At 42.1% G+C, this 24,152-nt stretch overlaps 1 protein-coding gene and 1 non-coding gene across 4 annotated transcripts in view; one reads left to right on the top strand and one right to left on the bottom strand.

Annotated features, from left to right (window-relative positions):
* LYN (LYN proto-oncogene, Src family tyrosine kinase) overlaps positions 1–24,152 on the bottom strand; it is a 163,750-nt gene that overhangs the window by 106,404 nt on the left and 33,194 nt on the right. The gene's annotated exons all lie outside the window — the stretch shown is intronic.
* Positions 10,741–10,873, top strand: LOC115830725. Its single transcript, XR_004026277.1, has one exon. It is a non-coding gene; the product is annotated as a small nucleolar RNA SNORA1 (small nucleolar RNA).

The following is a 24,152-nucleotide window of genomic DNA, read 5'->3' as shown; positions in this document are numbered from 1 at the left end:
GCCCAATACTCCTAGGCCCTTCATACCTTCTGGTGCCCTCGCACTTGCTTGCTTCCCAGAATAACCCAACCCATAAGCAGCCTCCTTCATGTTTCAAATCACCCATTTCACAGACCACATCCTCTGTAAAAACTGTGCCGAATCCCCAGACAAAACTACACAACCCTTCTTCCACGTCTATGCTTATTTCAAGTACAGCACTTGTCTCATGTCCTATTCCACTCAGTATCTTCAGCACCCAGGACACTGCCAAGCCCATTACAGGCATTTACACTTTGCTGAATCATTTCATTAATAAAATAATTTAGGTGTAATTATTTCTCCTCAACCCCTCAAAAATCTCCTCCAGCACTGGTACCTTTAATGTAGTTGAAATTCAGCAAGGACAACTTTAATCGTTTTATTCAAGCTGGTGTTTCCTAGATTTGCCAGTCCCAAGAATGACCAGAATATTTGTTAAAAATACAGATTCGTGGGCCCTGCAGTAGGTAGCCCTGAATGAGACTTTACAAGGGGGCTGTGGGCATTTGCATTTGTAGCAAACAATATAGGTAATTCTTATACTCACTTGACTTAGGGGACACTTCTATCCCCTACTAAAATCTGAATACCTTTGGAAAGAAAGCAACATAGCAAACTTTAAAACTATTTATATTTCAATGTAAATTATTTGGTAAAACCTTTTTGCTAAAAGATTTTAACAGAGGGGCTGGGGGGAAAGGAAATGGTCACGGGATATATCCAGTTTTGATTTTTGCAAAAAGCTTTTTGGATATAAGGCCAGTTTATATCCAACCCCTTTGTAATCAAAATACTTACCTAATAAAATGGTTTCAACAGGCAGACATCCCGCTAACTCTATTACATCATTTGTCATTTTTAATAAGTAGCATCATCAATTCTTCTAGTGGTTAAATATTGATAATACCAAATATAGATTTAATTATGAAATTTCATTACTACATAAAAGTAAAGTCAAGGGGAATAAACTTTTTACACAAGGGCCATTTTAAGAAAAATTATAATATTTGTAGTCCATTAAAAAATATATTTTTCATCAGGAAATATAATATTGTAACTGTGCTTATGTGCATTTCTTTTTTCCTTATAATGAAAGAATTTCTTTTCTTTTCTGGTTTTTTTTTTTTTTTTTTTAGATGGAGTCTCACTCTGTCACCCAGGCTGGAATGCAATGGCGTAATCTCAGCTCACTGCAACCTCTGCCTCCCGGGTTCAAGCGATTCTCCTGCCTCAGCCTCCTGAGTAGCTGGGATTACAGGCGTGTGCCACCATGCCCAGCTAATTTTTTGTATTTTTAGTAGCGACAGGGTTTCACCATGTTGGCCAGGCTGGTCTCGAACTCCTGGACCTCAGGTGATCTGCTTGCCTCAACCTCCCAAAGTGCAGGATTACAGGCATAAGCCACCGTGCCCAGCCAAGAATTTCTTATTTGGGTCAAAATTTCAAAAACTACTTAAGCGCAGGCATGGTATGGTCTAACCATAATGTTAGATTTTATAAAGGTTGTAACTAGGAGCCTCCCCAGCCTGATTTCTTTCCTTGACTGGCCTTCATTGCAAAATAACCACTTCATTGCGAAAAACATTTTGTTTCATTATGCCTAGCAACGCATCCTTAAAGATACATTGCAAAAGGGGCACACGGAAATCTGTTACACAATGAAATATTCTTTAGTCAAATTCCTTTGGAGTACATTTATTTTTACCATCATTTCTTTTCTTGCAGCAGCCTAGCTGGTGTTTAAATGATTACCTCGAAGTTAGCTTGCCCCAGTCACACTGTGCTCTAAGTTGTTCCTCTCTCCTTCCATTTGAGCAGGGAAACACTAGATGGGAGAAAGCGCGGAGAGGGCTAGAAGGGATATGGTAGAACACACCACGACGATATTGAGCTCACTCAGAATCAAACTTCCACATCTCCATTTGGATGCCCACCACACCCGATCAATAAGACCTGTCCATATCACAACACACTTGAAACCCACTCCCCTCCCATCTTCTCCATCTCAGTAAAGGGCACCAGGTGCTGAAGTTTAAAACCAAGAAGTCGCCCTTGATTCCTCTGTTTCTGAATCTTTCAAATTCATCACAAGCCCTTTCCACGGACATGCAAAACCTATCCCCAATCTCATGTCACTTTGACTCCCTGCCTCAGTCTCCAGGGCAGGTGCCCCACAGCTCATAGGACTGCCCCCAGCGTTACCAGATAAAATACAGGACACCCTAGTACATTGGAATTTCACATATGTATAAATACTTCCCCAGTTCAGACTTCTTTCCACCAAGTAGTGAATGTACATTTCCACCTGCTGCCCCTACAAGTTCAGGGTCACCAGGAGAGTCATCTCAGTCTGTACAAAAGAGATGGTTGATACAATTCCTTGAGTGTTTCATTGTATTTTAACCTTGTAATTTTTAAAATTTAGTAAAAAACCGGTTGGGTGCAGTGGCTCACGCCCGTAATCCCAACATTTTGGGAGGTCAAGCTGGGCAGATCACTTGAGGTCAGGAGTTCGAGAGCAGCCTGACCAGCATGGTGAAACCTTGTCTCTACTAAAAAAAAAAAAAATTTATATATATATATCTATAAAAATTATTAGCCGGGCATGGTGGTAGGCGCCTGTAGGCCCAGCTACTTAGTAGGCTGAGGCAGGAGAATCGCTTGAACCCAGGAAGCGGAGGTTGCAGTGAGCCGAGACTGCGTCACTGCACTCCAGCCTGGGTGTCAGAGCGAGACTCTGTCTCAAAAAAAAAAAAAAAAATTAGTAAAAAGCCAAAAAACCAAGGTGTTGACATGAAAACTACAAAAAGCAGAGGTGCCACAAACCTAATTCAACTGCAACAAGATGAAAATCACAAGGCAGGCTGAAAGCAGGGACTCTTCAGCTATAAGCAAAACAATTTTTGACTTAAGCTTATAACCTTATTGGGAAGAAAATACATAAAATTAAAGAACAAAAGTGAAAGCTGAACATATCTTGAAAATTATGTCTAACAACCCCAAAATTCATACGGAACCAAAAGAGAGCACAAATAGCCAAAGCAATCCTGTCCAGAAGGAGCAAAGCTAGAGGCATCATATTACTTGACTTCAAATTATTCTGCAAGGATATAGTCACCAAAACAGCATGGTACTGGCATAAAAATATATACACAGATCAATGGGACAGAATAGAGAACCCAGAAATAAAGCTATAAATCTATGGCCAACTGATCTTTGACAAAGTCAACAAAAACATACACTGGGAAAAGGATACCCTTTTCAATAAATGGTGCTATAAAAACTGGTTGCCATATGCGGAAGAATGAAACTGGACTACATATCTCTTACCATATACAAAAATCAACTCAAGATGAATTAAAGACTTAAATGTATGACACGAAAGCATAAAAATACTAGAAGAAAATCTAGGGAAAACACTTCTGGACGTTGGTCTAGGCAAAGAATTCATGACTAAGACCTCAAAAGCACAGGCAACAAAAACAAAAGTAGACAAATGAGACTTACTTAAACTAAAAAGCTTTGCACAGCAAAAGAAATACTCAACAGGAGTGAACAGACAACCTGCAGAATGGGAGAAAGTATTTGCAAACTATGCCTTCGACAGAGGACTAATATGCAGAATTTACAAGAAACTCAAACAACTCAAAAAAAAAAAAAAAGACACACACACACACACAAACAACCCCATTAAAAAGTGGGTAAAGAACATGAATACATATTTTTCAAAAAAATACATACAAATAGCCAGCAAGCATACTAATCATTAACACCAATCATCAGAAAAATGCAAATTAAAACCACAATGAGATTTCATCTTACACCACTCAGAATGGCTATTGTTCAAAAGTTGAAAAACAAGAAGTCAATAGATATTGGTGAGGTTGCAGAGAAAAGGCAATGCTTATACACCATTGGTGGGAATACAAATTAGTACAACTACTATGGAAAACAGTATGGAGATTTCTCAAAGAATGAAAACTAGAACTACCATTGGATGCAGCAATCTCACTGCTGGGTATCTACTCAAAAGAAAAGAAATCATTACATTAAAAAGAACAAGTGCTTGTATGTTTATTGGAGCACTATTCAGAATAGCAAAGACATGGAATCAACCTAAATGTCTATCAGCGGATGACTAGATAAAGAAAATGTGCTGAGGAGCCAATGGGGCGAATCTGCCATCTGTGAGATTATGACTGAACATGTCCAAGTCAGAATCCCACTCAGGCGGAACCTATGGCAGCGCCACAAAGCCTCCATGGGCTTTGTTGGCCCTGGATGGCTGGTCCCCACTGTCCCCACTAGAGGACCACTCTCCCCAATGCCAGGACTGGGGTCCAGTGCAGAGAGGCCCTCCTCCTGGGAAACAGGGTGCAGCTGGAAATGCAGTCGCCCCCTCGCCCATCACGTGGCACACATTCATGGGGAACCTGGCCCTAAACCACTCCTAGACCACCTGCTTCTGGGTCAGGGTTTCCTACTTAGCAGAGCAGCAAACTCACCTTGATCTACTGAAAGCCCTTGACACTAGTGTTTGAAATAAAAATAAATGAAGAAATAAAAGTAAAGAAAATGTGGGGTGTGTGTGGGTGTGTGTGTGTATGTATATATACATACACAATGGAATACTATTCAGCCATAAAAAAGAATAAAATTATGTATTTTGCAGCCATATAAAAGAATAAAATTATGTATTTTGCAGCAACATAGATGGAACAGGAGGCCATCATCTTAAGTAAAACAATTTATAAAGTCAAATACTGCATGTTCTCACTTATAAGTGGGAGCTAAATAATCTGCACACATGGACACAGAATGTGGAATGACAGGCAATAGAGACTTTGGAGGGTAAGAGGATGGGAAAGGGGTGAGAGCGAAATTACTTAGTGGGTACAATGTGTGCTACTCAGATGATGGTTACATGATGATTACTTCACCACTGCAATATATCCATGTAACAAAACTGCAATTGTATCTCAACATTGTATAAGTAAAAAAGAAAGAAAATTATATCTAAAAAGGAATGTGCAATTATAAAAGGTTTAAACAGCCTTGGCGCAGTGGCTCAGGCCTGGAATCCGAACACTTTGGGAGGCTGAGGTGGGCGGATCACCTGAGATCAGGAGTTCGAGACCAGCCTGGTCAACGTGGTGAAACCCTGTCTCTACTAAAAATACAAAAATTAGCAGGTCTTGGTGGGGGGTGCCTGTAATCCCAGCTACCTGGGGGGCCACGGCAGGAGAATCGCTTGAACCTGGGAGGCGGGGGTTGCAGTGAGTCAAGATTGCACCACTGCACTCCAGCCTGGGTGACACAGTGAGACTCTGTCTCAAATAAATAAATAAATGAATAAATAAATAAATAAATGGTTTAAACAGCTTAGCTGTCTGGGAATTGATGCCCTTATCACCTTTAATTCTATTTTTAGCTTTCAAGCTCAGGAAGAAAAAACAGGCTGCCTGCAAATCATCCACGGCATGGCTAACGAGCAGTCTGACCTCTAGCAGCATATGCTAATCCTTCCCAGGATTTTATAATCCTCTTTATTCATGAGAACTGTTGGAGTTTCTAAACAAGTAAAACTTGAAGTTTTGGTTTCAACCCTTACAATCTGCTAAGGTAATAAAATGTTTGCAATAGTAATTCAGCCCTTTCTCTTATTTAGATATACATTTTCTAAAATTTGTATTTATTTATTTATTTAAACTACTTACTTATTTATGTGAAACAGGGTCTCACTCTGTCACCCAGGCTGGAGTGCAGTGGCCCTATCACAGCTCACTGCAGCCTCGACCTCACAGGCCCAAGCAATCCTCCCACCTCAGCCTCCCTAGTAGCTGGGACCACAGGCGTGCACCACCACGCTCTGTTAATTTTTTTATTTTTGTAGAAACAGGGTCTCCCTATGTTGCCTAGGCTGGTCTTGAACTCCTGGGCTCAAGCAATCCTTCCACCTGGGCCTCCCAAAGTGCTGGGATTATAGACGTGAGCCACTATGCCCAACCAAGTTTGATTTTCCACCAAAAAAAAAAAGCACCTACAATGAAAGGTAAAGATCCTAACTGTGCTGACAGATGTATGTGCCCACATAACCACCTTCCAAAACCAGACACAGAGCTTTCTTGCCACCTCACAGGCCCACTGTGCTCCTTTCTAAGGCATCCCCTCTCATGACCCTGTTCCTGAACTTCACAGAAATGAAGTGCATATTCTTATCTGTTTGACTTATTTTATTGAAAATGTTTATCATAGAACACATTATAGGTGAAAAAAAGTTTTTGAGATTCAATCAGTGTTGAATATATCAGTGTCTCATTTTTTGGTTGAGTAGTACCCCATTTTATGAATATATCAAAATGTTTTGAACCACTCTTCTGATAATGAACATCTGAGATATTTCCAGGGTTGCATAATATTATGAATAAAGCTGCCATATATAGAACTGGACATGTCTTTTTGTGGATCTATGTTTTTCTTTCTCTTGGATTAATATCTAGAAGTGGAATTCCTTGGTCATGAGGTAGATGTATGTAGATTTTCTAAGAAATGACCAAAGGGTTTCCTGCAAGTGGCTATACCTGTTTATACTCATCTCCCTGATCCTTGCCAGCATTTGGTCGGTCTGTTTTGTAAGGGATGGCAATGGCTGACTGATCAAGCATTCATGATCCAGGAAGAGGAAAAATCATTCTCAATAGGACAGGGTTATTAAGGACAGGGCTCTCAGCTTACAGGAGGGCTGTTCCTTCTTCCTCCATCTGGAGGCTTACACCTCAGCTCAACTGTTATTCAAATGGGGTACATTTCATTTATTTTCTCTGTCTCTCTCCTCTCTCTTTTCTTTTTCTTTTTCTTTTTTTTGGTAGAGACTGGGTCTTGCTATATTGCCCAAGCTGATCTCAAATTCTTGACCTCGGCCAGGTGCGATGGCTCACGCCTGTAATCCCAGTACTTTGGGAGGCCAAGACAGGTGGATTACCTGAGGTGAGGAGTTCAAGACTAGCCTGGGCAACATGGTGAAACTCTGTCTCTACTAAAAATACAAAAATTAGCTGGGCGTGGTGGTGGGCACATGTAATCCCAGCTACTTGGGAGGCTGAGCAGGTGAATCACTTGAACCCAGGAGGTGGAAGTTGCAGTGAACCGAAATCACGCCATTGCTGGGCGTGATTTCACTCCAGTCTGGGCGACAGATTGAAACTCTGTCAAAAAACAAAACAAAACAGAAAAAACAAATTCTTGGCCTCAAGCAATCCTCCCATCTCAACCTCCCAAAGTACTGGTATTACAGGCATGAGCCACTGTGCCTGGCCCACTTATTTTCTTTTTTATCAAAGCATGTTCATATACTCTTTCACAACCAACCCCGATTAAATCCTGATAAGAAATTCTAACAGATGGCAAAAGATGGCTCAGAAATGGAGTAATTTGCTCAGAGTTTACAGGGCGACCTCACCATCCCAGCCCTCTGACTAAACAGGTGCTGCATATCTGCACATACCAGATGAACTACTGTATGGAAAAAGAAAGAAAAACAACACCACCAAACGACTGAATGCTGTGAGTTATGTAGAACTACACTGCACTTGGTGGTTTCTGACTACACGCTCCTTTCTCATTCTTTCCAGAAGTCAAGATGAATGGGCGACCTCTGGGACTGCCAGAGGTGTGTCCCAGGAACAGAGGAGTGGGCTCTTTGCATGGGAGACACTCCAGGCCTGAATGGGAAGTCCCTGGAGCAAGGGACTTCATGCACTCACATGATGCATATGACACAGACAAGGAAACGCTGTTTTGGTGAGTGAGGCTCTTCCAACAGATGGGAGAGGAGTGAGGCTCTCCCTGCTCCCCTGCCCATCCCATAGGCCTCTTAAGTGTTTGGGGGTAACTGGGAAAAGAAAGGACTCCAACCCTGGGAAATTATCCATCCTCTTAACTGGGACCTTTGTGGTTCTCTTTTCCCAAGATGACCTTGCGGTAGCTTTTCTAGCTGGGTAGCTAGCAATTCTGGACACATCTCAGCACTCCAGGACATCTGACATTCAGGTGGGAACTGACGGGATATTAATAGGGCCACCTTAATTCACTGATCACCATGTTTTCTTTTGTCTTTTTTTCTTTCTTTTTTTTTTTTTTTTTTTGAGATGGAGTTCCACTCTTGTTGCCCAGGCTGGAGTGCAATGGCACAATCTCGGCTCACTGCAATCTCTGCCTCCCGGGTTCAAGTAATTCTCCTGCTCAGCCTCCGGAGTAGCTGGAATTACAGGTGCCTGCCACCACGCCTGGCTAATTTTTTGTATTTTTAGTAGAGATGTGGTTTCACCATGTTGGCCAGGCTGGCCTTGAACTCCTGACCTCAGGTGATCCGCCTGCCTCAGCCTCCCAAAGTGCTGGGATTACAGGCACGAGCCACCACGCCCAGCCAGGTCACCATGTTTTCTAAAATAGCCCAAAGATTCCCATATAGCCCAAAGATTCCCATATAGCTGAATCTAGTAAAATGATTCTCATCCTTGGTACACAAGCAGAATCACCTGGGGAACTCTAAAAAATACTGATGCCTAGGTCCCCCACCATTCCCAATTCATTGGTTAGGGAGCAGCTTAGGCATGCGGAGGTTTAAATGCTCCCCATTGATTCTAATGAGCAGCCAGGGTTGAGAACCACTAGCCACACCCTACACTACAACCTTACCTGCTTTTGAAAAAGGGTAAAATGCACAGTCTAATAATGTAGGGAACCTTTCCAAACCCTGAGCTCCATCTTAGAATTGAAATCATAGCAATGGAAACCATCTATGTTTCTTTATCTTCTTTTTTTTTTTTTGAGACAGAGTCTCGCTCTGTTACAAGGCTGGAAAGCAGTGGCGCAATCTCAGCTCACTGCATACTCCACCTCCCGGGCTCAAGCAATTCTCCTGCCTCAGCCTCCCGAGTAGCTGGGATTACAGGCGTGAGCCACCGCACCTGGCTGTTTCTTTATCTTTTATAGGTGCATGATCTGCAGGGTAACACATACAGAAATTATCTTGTGTGGCATTATAATTCCATGCCCTATTAAAGAGTGGGGACTGGAATTTATCCACCGCCAACCTAACCCCATACGTGAACTCAGAACAGAAAAAATGCTGAGAAAAAAGAGTGGTCTGTGATTGACAAATAGAACCCAGGATTGTAAATACATTTGCTGGTGTTCAGTAAAGTTTAGTAAAGTTGGATTTCATATCATATTCTAAGAAATTTATTTTCATTCCATCAACCCGACAGCCAAACAATTGAGTTACTTACTCCTGAATTTGGTTACACTATAGCCATAAAGAAAATGTTGGTATTTACAAAGTATTAGCTTCAGGGTATATTTTATGTAAAAAATTGTTCATCGTACTTATTTCAGATTTATCTATAAAAGTCCTGCTATTTTTTTTTTTAATTTCAGGAGTCATTCTATCTCATTGTTTATGAACTTTCAGAGAACAAATTTTTTACAAGTGATAAAGTAATTCTACTTTATGTTTGAAACTCCAAGCTCTATATAAATGATAAAACAAGTTTTTTTTTTTTTTGAGACTCTGTCTTACTCTGTTGTAATGGCACAATCACAGTCCAGTGGAGCTGCAACCTCCGAGGCTCAAGCGGATCCTCCCATCTCAGCCTCCCAAGTAGCTAGCTGGGACTACAGGGCCATGCCACCATGCCTAACTAATTTCTTTTTATTTTCTGTAAAGATAGTGTCTCTCTATGTTGCCCAGGCTGGTGTCAAACTCCTGGGCTCAAGTAATCCTCCTACCTTGGCCTCCCATAGTGCTTGGATTACAGATGTGAGCTACCATGCCCAGCCTGGATTAAACACTTTAAATTCTACATTTAGAATAATAGCCAGGTTAATCATACATAGGTAACAAGTTACTTTCAAAAGGAAGGTCTCAATAAACCTCAATTATTCAGATTAAATTATCAACATAGAAACAGAAAGAGCTTACGGTGAAAAATATCCTTCCAGGATATGATTTATCCCTGATCTTAAAGGGAAAACTTAGAAAAGTAGCAAATTTTCAACCTATTCAGCTCATGAAAAGTTGGTAATCAAAAACACTCCAGTAGTTTTTTAGTCTCTTGTTGAATTTATTTCGTCTTTGTCTACTTTCCCTCATAGGGCATGATATAGAAGCCTTAATATTTTCATTGTTCCCTACTGGAATCTCTCTGGTCTTTTGAATACTTTAAATAAACACCTCAAAGAAGAGCTGCTCACCATGAAGACAACTTCCCATTCAAGAAAGTACAAGGCCTGGCACGGTGGCTCAGGCCTGTAATCCCAGCACTTTGGGAGGCCGAGGCGAGCGAATCACTTGAGGTCAGGAGTTCGAGACCAGCCTGGCCAACATGGTGAAACCCCGTCTCTACCAAATAGATAAAAATTAGCTGGGCGTAGGCCAGACGCAGTGGCTCACGCCTGTAATCCCAGCACTGTGGGAGGCTGAAGTGGGCGGATCACGAAGTCAGGAGTTTGAGACCAGCCTGGCCAATATGGTAAAAAGCCTGTCTGTACTACAAAATTAGCTGGGTGTGGTGGCACACACCTGTAGTCCCAGCTACTCGGGAGGCTGAGGCAGGAGAATCGCTGGAACCCAAGAGGCGGAGGTTGCAGTGAGTAGAGATTGCGCCACTGCACTCCAGCCTGGGCGACAAAGAGAGACTCCGTCTCCAAAAAAAAAAAAGCCTCATGCTAGATGAGAATGGACACTGTTGATCACGGTGTCCAAAAATAGTTAATGTGGCTAAATTGAGACAGGTTATGCTTCCATCACAGTATGCATATTGCAGTGGTGACAATGAGACCTGTAACATTTTGCCATGCTTATGAGTAAAATATGTAGGAGAAAAATGTTGACTTTCAAAATAACATTTAAGTAATAAGGAATTTTCAGGTCTTATCTCATAGGACTACTGTTTTTTTTTTATATGCTATATATTGACTGAAACATTGTAATGTGGTACATGACTGTGTCTTGGATCAGGTGTCAAAATATAAGTGTACTTTGTACAATTCAACTTCTAGAAAAAAAAAATTAGCTGGGCGTTGTGGAGCGCACCTGTAATTCCAGCTACTGAGGAGGCTGAAGCAGGAGAACTGCTTGAACCTGGGAAGCGGAAGTTGCAGTGAGCCGAGATCATGCCACTGCACTCCAGCCTGGGCTACAGAGTGAAATTTCGTCTCAAAAAAAAAAAAAAAAAAAGAAAGAAAGAAAGAACACTGTTACGGCCAGGCGCAATGGCTCAGGCCTATCATCCCAGCACTTTGGGAGGCAAAAGTGGGCGGATCACCTGAGGTCGGGAGTTCGAGACCAGCCTGACCAACATGTAGAAACCCTGTCTCTACTAAAAATACAAAATTAGCCGAGCATGGTGGCACATGCCTGCAATCCCAGCTACTCAGGAGGCTGAGGCGGGAGAATCACTTGAACCTGGGAGGCGGAGGTTGCGGTGAGCCAAGATTGCACCATTGCAGTCCAGTCTGGGCAACAAGAGTGAAACTTCATCTCAAAAAAAAGAAAGTACAGGTACGTTTTATAGAATGATGATACATCATCACTGACTCACTTGGTTTCTGCAACCAGATCCTTTCCTGTGTCTGTGCAGTCATGACTCCATTGCTGCCCTGAGGTGGTGTATTAACCCGAATCACAGTCTGAATGTTATTTTTGGTTTAGGTTCTTCCCTATTTATCTTTGGTTCAGCCAGGAAATGCAACTTGATAATGACTCAGCACAAGCTATTTAGCTGGGAGCCGGCTCCTAGCCACATGCAGCTCTGCGTTGGAAATATCTGAAGTGGTCAGTCTAGGATAGAGCAGTGCTGCTGTAGCTCCCAGGTAGGGTTTCCTGAAGTGTATGACCCATGCTGTTTCTGAATTAGCACTGAAAATATTCATGCAGGACCTCCCCCGGCCCTACCAGACCCCACAGAGCAAGAGCAATGCATTCCTCTGCCTGTCACCAGGCCCTAGGCTGCCAGGTTTGGGGGATACTAAGTCCAGGGAAACCACCAGAAGTAGTTCCAGGGAGGCCACAGGTGTGCAAAAGAAGGATCCCATGCATGAGCCCAAGAAGGAGTCCAAAGCCTGGCCTTGAGATTAAACAGTTCAATTAAACAGTTCCTTTCATATTAAAGTCAATGTAAAAATACCATCACTTGCACTGACTTCATCAGACAAGAGAACACTGGGGTTTTGCTTAAAGAATCATCTGACAGCCTCAGTAATGAAAGGAGGTGGAGGAATTCTATCAATTTTCCTGTTTTAAAGGACGAGGTGAAGTCTTACCATTTTGTAACTGCTATTCTAATCGGAGAACTATTCAGAAGTGGAAACATCTATTCATAAAGTATTATGGGGGAAAGGAGAGAGAAAAAAAAGTATTATGAACATCATATGAGACACACGGCCACGAAGTGCCCAAGTGCTGAGCAAAAGCACTGGCAGTATGGTTTATATCACTTCCCAATAAAGCAGTTTTGCTCAGGCATCATAGAGGCACTGCTGCAAATGCCACCAAGAAAACAGAACAGGAAAGGGGCTATGTGGCTCACGCAATCCACATCTTCTTTGCCAATTATCCTTCTTTTTGTTGTTAGTAAACTCTCAACTAGAACCTTAACAACTTTTCAATGTCTAAGGTTTTGTGGCAGCATTTTAAAATAAAGAGTTAGGAGAATATAAGATTTCCAAGAACTACTCTCCTTAATGTGGAAAAAAATGCAAGCTAGATAAGTATTTAGCAAAAGAAAAGTATGAGATATATACTGAAGAGAAGGTTTAATCCAAACATGATTAAATCTTAGCTATAAAAAAATTATTAGCTTTGCTTTGGCAAAAGAAGAAAATTAAACTGGGCACAATGGCTCACATTTATAATCCCAATACTTTGGGAGGCCAAGACTGGAGGATCATTTGAGGCCACGAGTTCGAGACTAGCATGCGCACCATAGTAAGATCCTATCTCCACCAAAAAAAAAAAAAAAAAATTAGCTGGGCATGGTGATGTGACTCTGAAGTCTCAGCTACTCGGTAGGCTGAGGCAGGAGGACCACTTGAGCCAAGGAGTTCAAGGCTGCAGTGAGCAATGATCACATCACTGTACTTTAGCCTGGGCAACACAATGAAATCCTATCTCTAAAAACAATTAAAAATAAAAAAGAGGAAAATTATTTTTCCCCCAACAAATAGTGACATTTATAATCGGTACAAACTAAGTTGTCAGCTGAAGTTAATGCGGAAAAGCTCAACTGGCTTGACACTTACCATGCTTTAAACTTGATGTAATGTTTAAATATTCATTGCAACTCCAGTGAATTTTTTTCTTCTTCATTTTTCCAAGCTATGGTTTTATTAAAAATTGCACCAAGTTGGCAGAACTGGGGGCTCTCTTGTTTTGACCATGCTGACTGGTTTTCAGTGTGTGAGCTCTTGCCTTCCTCACGTCAGAGTGGCAGCACATTAGATTCCTGGAGCAGTAGTTAAGCTTGAGCCAAACATCCTAGATCCAAGTTCCAGCTCCACCTCGTACAGTGACATGACATTGGCCAGGTAATTAATCTTTACTTATCTGCAGAAAAGGGATAAGGCCGGGCACGGTGGCTCATGCCTGTAATCCTAGCACTTTGGGAGGCCGAGGCAGGTGGATTGCCTGAGCTCACACCAGCCTAGGCAACACGGTGAAATCCCATCTCTACCAAAATACAAAAAATTAGCCGGGCATGGTGGCATGCGCCTGCAATCCCAGCTACTTGGGAGGCTGAGACAGGAGAATCACTTGAACCCAGGAGGCAGAGGTTGCAGTGAGCTGAGATCGTGCTATTGCACTCCAGCCTGGGTAACAGTGTAAGACCCCATCTCAAAAAAGAAAAGAAAAAAAGAAAAGAAAAGAAAAGAAAAGGGATGATAACCGTACCAATTTCACACACTTGTTACGAGGATTGGTTGAATATGATCTTGACGAGTGTTTAGAAGAACGAATGACATACCGTGTACACTCAATAAATGTTCCCTGCATTATATTTATTATACATTTCCCAGAAGTGATCTTATTCCTGTGTTTACATTTATGTTAATGTATAAAGTCTGCTTGATAAACTAAAGTCAGGGACATTATGTTCCACATATTATAACAGTGATTTTTTAAAAAATAACCTTTCAAAGTTAAATAAAACAAACACGTCAGTTTAGGGGTCAGGCTGATTTGGGTTCCATTTACTTAGTAGTTAAGTGAGCATAATATTTATTATCCCCAAGCATCTGTTTCCTTATCAATAACAAGAATATCAATATTACACCTTTTAAGGAATTGACTACCTAACAGAGGACAAATATTTAATAAAGGATTGCTACTTTTACTGTATTTTCTGTGAAAGGTAATTATTGCCTGATACAAAAGTAAAACAGGTAGTTAACTGTGCTGGCATCAATGTAAAACTCTTCCAACTAAGAAAGAAACTTAGCTGGGCACAGTGTTTCATGCCTGTAATCCCAACACTTTGGGCAATATATGAAGACCTTATCCTTACAAAAAATAAAAAAATTAGCCCGGCACAGTGGTGTACACCTGTGGTCCCAGCTACCCAGGAGGCTGAGGCAGGAGGATTGCCTGAGCCCAGGTCAGAGGTTACAGTGATCCATGATTGTGCCACTGCACTCCAGGCAACAGAGCAAGAACCTGTCTATTTAAAAAAGGGAAATCATTAAAACCAGTTTCCTGAAATTTATTATAGAGATAGAAATAGATTAGTGACTGCCTAGGACAAGTGGAAGAGAGTAGTGAGGGCTAAAGGATACAGAATTTCTTTTTGTATAATAAAAATGTTCTAAAATTGATTGTGGTGATGATTGCACAACTCCATGAACATACTAAAAATTACTGAATTGTATACTTTGAGTGAGTTATACAATGTGTGAATTATATCTCAATAAAACTATTATTCGACTGGACGTGGTGGCTCACACCTGTAATCTCAACACTATGGGAGGCCAAGACAGGTGAATCACTTGAGTCCAGGGGTTCAAGACCAGCCTGGGCAACATGGTGAGACTTTGTCTCTACTAAAAATACAAAAATTAGCCAGGCATGGTTGCACGTGCCGGTGGTCTCAGCTACTTGGGAGGCTGAGATAGGAGGATTGCTTGAACATGGAGGGCAGAAGCTGCAGTGAGCCAAGAGTGTGCCACTGCACTCCAGCGTGGGTAACAGAGCGAGACTCTGTCTCAAAACAAAATTAAAAGTAAAAATAAAGCTGTTATTATAAAAGACAATAAAACGATCACATACAGTATGAATCTATTTATATGACATTACAGAAAACACAAAACAATGGGGACAGACAACAGGTCAGCAGTTGCCAGGCATTGGGCTGGGGGTGGCACAAGAAAGTTTTTTTTTGGAGGGAGGGTGACAGAACTTTTCTGTATTCTCACTATGAAAATAATTCAATGAATCTGCACATGTATTAAAATTCATAGAGCTATATAGCAAAATTTTAAAGTTGATTTAAAAAACAAAGTTTTCTTAAAATCGTCTATTTTCATTTTAATTTTTTCCAAAGAAAAAAATTGCTTACTAATGTTTAAAAGTTTGTGTTGTTGTTGTTGTTGTTGTTTGTGAGACAAGGTTTCACTGTTACCCAGGCTGGAGTGCAGTGGCGCGATCTCGACTCACTGCAGCCTTCACTTCTCAGGCTCAAGCAATCCTCCCACCTCAGCCTCCTGAGTAGCTCGGAATACAGGCCCATGCCACCACTCTTGGCTAATTTTTTAAATTTCCTATAGAGATGAGGTCTCACTATGTTGCCTAGGATGGTCTCAAACTTCTGCACTCAAGTAACCTTCCTGCCTCGGCCTACCAAAGTGCTAGGATTACAGGTGTGAGCAACTGCGCCTGACCTTAAAAGTTATTCCGATGGCTAAGAGTGCTTATATCCCATTACTAAAGATTTTGAAATATTTTAGATACATATGAAGTAGTAGTAGTAGGTTTTCTGTTAAAATAGAGGAGAAATTGAGGTAGAAAAGGCAAATTTGAACTGTAAGACAGAACTGTTACTAGACTCTGGGGGTCTTGTGCCGTCAATCCCTCCAAACCACCACGTGCAAAGTCGGAGGTGTGCTCAGCGTCAGAATGCTCCCTCCTGATCTCAAGTCTTGGTAAAACTTCCAGAAGCATGTAGCTTATTATTATAGGAGGAGGGAAGTACCTTTTAAGGTACAACAGAGAAAGCTTTACTGTTCTTAATCTAAACTCTGAATTGTCATTTATATGGCATGATAAGAGTCACATGAATCAAAGTTCTAATGTACTGTTGCTTGATTTTCAGCTCCTTATCAGGAGAAATTAGGTCAAGGCTGTAATGCGATCAATCAGAAGATACCTGTGGACGTTGAAACTGCATAAAGCCAGCGTTCGGGTGAGTAACATGGTTCTCCAGCTCATTCCATTGCAGTTATTTCCTCATCATTTAAATGAAGTTTAGGCCGGGTGCGGTGGCTCATGCCTGTAATCCCAGCACTTTGGGAGACCAAGGCAGGCGGATCACCTAAGGTCAGGAGTTTGAGATCAACCTGGCCAACATGGCAAAACCCCGTCTCTACTAAAAATACAAAAATTAGCTAGGGGTGATGGCGGGCACCTGTAGTCCCAGCAACTCAGGAGGCTGAGGTAAGGAGAATCGCTTGAACCCGGAGGGCAGAGGTTGCGGTGAGCCGAGATCATGCCACTGCACTCCAACCTGGTTGACAGAGCGAGGCTCTGTCTCTAAATAAATAAATAAATAAATAAATAAATAAATAAAGGTGAGGAGCTTGGGGGGAATGCCTCTCTTACTAAATTAGGTATGGTTTTTATTCTATGTTTCTTTTTTTAAATTTTTTTATTATACTTTAATTTCTAAGATACATGTGCCAAACATGCAGGTTTGTTACATAGGTATACACGAGCCAAGGTGGTTTGCTGTACCCACCATCCCATCATCTACATTAGGTATTTCTCCTAAAGCCATCTCTCCCTTAGGCCTCCAAACCCCCGACAGGCCCCGGTGTGTGATGTTCCCCTCCCTATGTCCATGTGTTCTCATTGTTCAGCTCCCACTTATGAGTAACAACATGCAGTGTTTGGTTTTCTGTTCTTATGTTAGTTTGCTGAGAATGATGGTTTCCAGCTTCATCCATGTCCCTGCTATTCTGTTTCTTTATTTATAAACTTGCTTTTGTTTCTTTGTTTAATGTTGTTGTTTCTTTTTCTTTTTTTTTTTTTTTTTTTTTTTTCAGAGATGAGAGTCTTGCTCTGTTACCCAGGCTGGAGTGCAGTGGCATAATCATAACTCACTGCAGCCTCCAACTCCTGGACTCAAGGGACCCTCTCGCTTCAGCCTCCAGAACAGCTAGGATGACAGGGGCATGCCACCACGTCTAGCTAAAACTTGTTTTTTTTTTTTAATTGCTTTACCCCTCACGAGATGCTTAAGGATAAGCTAATGATAAAAGAAAAGGTGTTCTCTTTGTTGTTTGTCATAACATTTTGAGCAGAATGAAAGTGCACCTGGTATGTACACCAAATTTCCACTTCCCCACAGGACTAGTGATGATGCATGAGTGAATCTACCAAAACAGGCCAGGGGTACCACGAGTGGGGAGTGGGCAGGGATCCTCCAAAATCAAGAAAAGGCTCAGGGTAGTACAGTTTAATCCAAAACAACAGCCAAAACTGGGTAGAAAATTAGACTTCTTCAAGGAACTCCCAGGTACATTATCTCATTTAATCCTTACAACAACTGATGAGACACCAAACAAAAATCTGTTATTACTGTCTTACATATTAGAAAAATGAGGCCTGAAGAGCTTAAGGAACTTCATCTAATGTCCCAAGACTGGTATTTGACAAAGCATTGACTAGAAGCCAATTCCTTTAAAAAAAAAAAAGAAAAAATTGTAAAGATGAGGTCTCACTATGATGCCCAGGTTGGTCTTGAATTCCTGGCCTCAAGTGATCCTCCTGCCTTGGCCTCCCCAAGTGCTGTGACCACAGGTGTGAGCCACCACACCCAGCCCAGAAACCAATTCCCGACTCTCAGTTTGTGACTAAGACATCATGCTGCTCCTCAGACACCCCAAAGTTCACAACGTGGAATATTTTTCATTAGCTACCACAGTGTTACTAATCCATACCTATATTCTTCACCAAGATTAGTAAGAAATCCAGGCAAGTTATTTCCCCATCTCTTCCTACTTTATTTCCAACTGAGGGACTCACTTGTTCACTTGGAAACTGTTCTGCTCTGGTCAGTCTCCTTAGTCCAATATTCCCTCCATTCCCAGGATTCACTCTTTGTTCAAATCCTCTGTAGCATCCAGCAGTTGCTAACAGAGACAAGCAGTTAAAACGCAGAGATGCCAAGCATCAGGAACTGTGGCTGGAGGAAATTAAACTTGAAGTTTTGGGGCTGGCTGCAGTGGCTCACGTCTGTAATCCCAGCACTTTGGGAGGCTGAAGCAGGTGGGAAGATCGCTTGAGCCCAGGAGGTCAAGACCAGCCTGGGCAACATAGTGAGATCCCCAACTATACAAAAAATTTTAGGCTTGGCACTGTGGCTCACGCCTGTAATCCCAGAACTTCGGGAGGCTGAAGCATGTGGGTGGATCACTTGAGCACAGGAGATTGAAACCAGCCTGGGCAACACGGGAAACCCCATCTGTACAAAAAATACAAAAATTAGCCAGGCAGGCCACGCGTGGTGGCTTATGCCTGTAATTCCAGAACTTTGGGAGGCTGAGGCGGGTGGATCACCTGAGATCGGGAGTTTGAGACCAGCCTGGCCAACATGGCAAAACCCCGTCTCTACTAAAAATACAAAAAAATTAGCTGGGTATGGTGGCAGGCGCCTGTAATCCTAGCTACTCAGGAGGCTGAAGCAGGAGAATCGCTTGAACCCACAAGGCAGAGGTTGCAGTGAGCCAAGACAGTGCCAATGCACTCCAGCCTGGGCAACAGAATGAGACTCTGTCAAAAAAAAAAAATTAGCCAGGTGTAGTGGCACATGCCTGTAGTCTCAGCTACTTGGGAGGCTAAGGTTGGAGGATCACTGGAGCCCAGGAGGTTGAGGCTGCAGTGGGCCAAGATTGAGCCACTGCACTTCAGTTTGGGTGACAGAGCGACCACTGTCTCAAAAAAAAAAAAAATTCAAAAAGTTAATCTGGCACAGTGGCATGAACCTCTAGTCCCAGCTACTCAGGAGGCTGAGGAGGGAGGATCACTTAAGCCCAGGAGGTAGAGGCTGCAGGAGCCATGAACATGCCACTGCACTCCAGCCTCGGCAACAGAGCAAGACCCTGTCTAAAATAATAAAAAGTAAAAAATAAAAAAAAAATAAGCTGGGGGGGTTGGGGGATGCAGACAGGCAGTGACAGGCAAACTACAGGCTCAGCATGTTCTCTTGGGGTATGGTTATTCCCTGCATGGCCCAGACTTCACTTGTGACTTTTTCACAGAAAGATGGGTCCCTTAGTGGGTCCCACAGAAAGATGAACCCACAGATGGGTCCAGTGCCTGTGCATGTTCTTCATATCTTGTGTGACACAAAAATTTATACTCTAAGCCAGGTGCAGTGGCACATGCCTCTAGTCCCAGCTACTCGAGAAGCTGAGGTAGGAGGATCACTTCAGCCCAGGATCTCAGGACCATAGTGTGTGAGTGATAATCGTGCCTGGGAATGGCCGGTGCACTCTAGCCTGGGCAACATAGTGAGACCTTGCTTCTAAAAAACAAAACAAAACAACAAAAATAAAAGGAAAATTTTCTTTAAAAAATTATACTCCTAGTTTTTTTAAACATTTTAACTTTCTGAGTATATCTGGAACAGTTTTGCTGTTGAGAACTCATGGCTTTGACTGCAAGTCATATGCATGCATATTCATGAGTAGTGAGTATCCAAGAAGTGTTTTCTGAATGATGCATAAGTGAAGCATGACTTCATGGATTAACAAATGCCACAAGTCAATTATGCCTCTCTCTGTCACCCCCAACAAAAATAAATATCAAAACTACATGAAACAGAAGTTGAAATAACAGTCAGTAACAAAGGTGCTGTGTTCCTTAACATCAGAAAAATGAGTCCTTATTTTACTGAAGAATAGCATCACTGAATTCACAAACCCAGTCAGTACGTTCAAATGCCTATGCACAGACTGGCACTGTGTCATATAACAGGATGTTTGATTACATGTGGGTCAGTGGAAACCACCCTTATCACACCCACATATTTGCATTTATAAATTTACTTGGCTGTGCAGAAAAACCAGCTATATATGGCTTGTGCCAACTAATTTTACTAATTAATGGATGAATAAAAAGGTATTTAAATAAGGCTCAGATCAAACTCATGTGTGAGAATTTTAGCAACTGAATCGCCGGGGTAAAACAGGATGAGGTCTTGCTCTCCAGTTGAATTCCAAGTAAATTCCACACACACAGAGATGCCGGTGGTAGCCAAACCCACAGCTTGAAAATCTGTTTATTTGCCAAACCAAATGGCTTTGTACTGCTTTTCAATTCCCTACACTTTACTGTTTAGAAGTCTACACTGGAAACTAAATAAAAACTAGAAGTAGAATGGCAGATGCCTTTCAGGGGAGTACTGCTTGGGGGAGGGTCAATATCATTCTGCTTTTTGATCATGGGGGTGGTTACACAAGGCTTTGCATTCAGCTGGATTCTTCTGTTTTCTGCACTTTTCTATGTAAGTGTTATACTTAAATTTTAAACACACACACACACACACACGCGCACACACACACACACTCCTGCACTGGGAAAACTTTTTTAAAAATTCCCTTGAATCCTGTTAGAAAGAACTCTGTCAGAAATATTCTTTCTTTGGCAAGGCACAATGGCTCATGCTCATAATCCCAGGACTTTGGGATCCCGAGATGGGAGGATCATTTGAGCCTAGGAGTTCAAGGCTGCAATGAACTATGATGGTATCACTGCACTCCATCTTGGGTGACACAGCAAGACCCTGCCTCAAAAAAAAACAGAAAGATACTTTCTTATTATGTAATTTGGAGTCAATCAGTGCATGGCTAGAAATATTAATATAACCGTATCATCAAATCAGGAAGCAGCTTTTAGAGCCATCTAATGCAACTTTTTATTTATTTATTTTTATTTTGAGATGGAGTCTTGCTCTGTCACCCAGGCAGGAGTCCAACGGCGTGGTCTCGGCTCAACACAACCTCTGCCTCCTGGGTTCAAGTGATTCTCCTGCCTCAGCCGCCTGAGTGTCTGGGACTACAGGTGTGTGCCACCACACCCGGCTAATTTTTGTATTTTTAGAAGAGATGGGGTTTCACTATGTTGACTAGGCTGGTCTTGAACTCCTGACCTCGTGATCCGTCGGCCTCGGCCTCCTAAAATGCTGGGATTACAGGAGTGAGCCACTGCGCCCGGCCTTAATGCAACCTTTTCTAAAAGGTCTTATAAGAATCTCTTAGCTTTTGCTGACAAACGTTTAATGCTGGAGAAGGACCCTTCTCCAGGACCCATGCAGGCAGCTTTGATGGTTAGAAGTTTCTCCTTACTTTGTAATCCACAGTCTCTGCCTTTGTAAATTTCTCCATTATCATTCCCTCTCCCACATCACAGCCATTTCAATATACTGTCAGCCAGCAATCCATGTGGCCATGTATTAAATGACAAAGATTAAAGATCCTGTCCTCTCTCTGCCAAAAAAGTGAACACCTGTCTGCTTGGTAGGTAAATACCCAGCCAGAAGAAGAGCAATTTATCAGACTTAATGAAATATCCTCAAGGACACCTCTGTCTATTTGTACACATTTCTGCTCATCAAGAAACTTTTTTTCATTCTTTAAAGTTGTGGTAAAATAAACACAATATAAAATTTATATCGTAACTATTTTAAGTATATAACTCAGTGGCATTAAGTACATTCATATTCTTGTATAACCATCACACCATCCATCTCCAGAACTCTTTTAATCTTGCAAAACTGAAACTCTGTACCCATTAAGCAGTAACTTCCCATTCCCTCCCCCATCAAGCCCCTGGAAGACACCATTCTATTTTCTGTCTCTATGAATTTGACTATTTGAGGAACCTCACATTAGTGGACTCATACAGTATTTGTCTTTTTGTGTCTGGCTTATTTCACTTAGCATGATGTCCTCAAGTTTTGTCCTTGTTGTACCATGTGTCAGCATTTCCTTTTTTTTTGAGATGGAGTTTCGCTCTTGTTGCCCTGGCTGGAGTGCAGTGGCGGGATCTCAGCTCACTGCAACCTCCGCCTGCCGGGTTCAAGTGATTCTTCTGCCTCAGCCTCCCAAGTAGCTGGTATTACAGGCACGTGCCACCATGTTCGACTAATTTTGTATTTTTAGTAGAGATGGGGTTTCTCCATGTTGGTCAGGCTGGTGCCAAACTGCCGACCTCAGGTGATCTGCCCACCTTGGCCTCCCAAAGTGCTGGGATTACAAGCATGAGCCACTGCACCCAGCCAGCATTTCCTTTTTTTAAAGGCTGAATAACATTCCATCGTATGGCTGGGCACGGTGGTTCATGCCTGCAATCCCAGCACTTTGGGAGGCCATGGCACATAGATTGCTTGAGCCCAAGAGTTCAAGATTAGCCTGGACAACATGGCAAAACCTTATCTCTACAAATAATACAAAAAACTAGCCAGGCATGGTGGCATGCACCTGTAGTCTCAGCTACTCAAGAGGCTGAGGTGGGAGGATCACCTGAGCCCAGGAAGTCAAGTCTATAGTGAGCTGTAATGGCGCCACCACACTCTAGCTCGGGTGACAGAGTAAAACCCTGTTTCAAAAAAAAAAAAAAAATTCCAATGTACGTATAAACCACATTTTGTTTCATCCATTGATGAACATGAGTTACTTCTAATTCTTGGCTATTGTGAATAATGCTACTATGAACACAAGTGTACAAATATCTCTGAGACCCCACATTCAGTTCTTTGGGGTATATACCCAGAAGTAGCATTGCTGCATCACATGGCAATTCTATGTTTAATTTTTTGAGGAGCTACGATATGATTTTCCATCATAGCTGTAGCATTTTACACTCCCATCAACAATGCACAGGATTCCAATTTCTCCACATCCTTGGCACCACTTGTTATTCTCTGATTTTTGTTGTTGTGTTCTTTTTTAACATGACATGATTTCATCATGATTTCTCATTTTTTATAGTAGCCATCCGAAACAACTTTCTTTTTATTATTGTTATTATTATTTTACAGACAGGCTGTCGCTCAGTCACCCAGGATGGAGTGTGGTGGTGTAATCATTGCTCACTGCAGCCTCAATCTCCTGGGCTCAAGCAATCCTCCTGCCTCAGTCTCCTGAGTAGTTGAGACTATAGGCTTACATCACTGCACTCTGAGTAATTTTCATTTGTTTTTATTTATTCTTATTTTTTTTCTATAGAGACAGGTTCTCAATTTATTGCCCAGGCTGGCCTTGAACTCCTGGCTTCAAGCAATCCACCTGTCTCAGGCTCCCAAAGTGCTGGGATTATAGGCGTGAGCCACTTCACCCAGCTAAGCAACTTGCTTTTGATAACAATACCAGTGACTACCATTTAGCTATGTGCTTCACTTGTGGCTAGATTGGAATCCACTGTAACCTAGAACACTCGCAACAAACTGCTGGGGTTTAAACATGAGGACTCTGAGGCTAGCAAGGCCAGCACCTTGCCAGCAGCAGCCCACAGTTAGGAAGGGAGAGACCTGGGATTTCAGCCCCCACATGAAATTAATTCGACACCCTGTGCTCTACCGCCCTGCCCTGCCTTACTTTTGACCATTCAGAGTGATTTCTGGGCATTCATTTGGGTGCCAGGGATCTCCTGAGCAAGTCGCCCACCCACAACCCTAGCAAAGTCATTGATCAGCATTCTGGTTTGTGAACAATCCAGAGAGAACAGAGCACAACAAACTCCTCTAGGATAGAAACCTCCCACTTACTTATGTTGGTATTTCCCCAAACCACCCACTATCATGACATACAGCACTCGATAAATATACATGGGCTGGGTGCAGTGGCTCATGCCTGTAATC

This window comes from Nomascus leucogenys, chromosome 16 (assembly GCF_006542625.1).
Source record: "Nomascus leucogenys isolate Asia chromosome 16, Asia_NLE_v1, whole genome shotgun sequence".
NCBI classification, from domain to species: domain Eukaryota; kingdom Metazoa; phylum Chordata; class Mammalia; order Primates; family Hylobatidae; genus Nomascus; species Nomascus leucogenys.
This window is presented reverse-complemented; position numbering and strand designations above follow the sequence as displayed.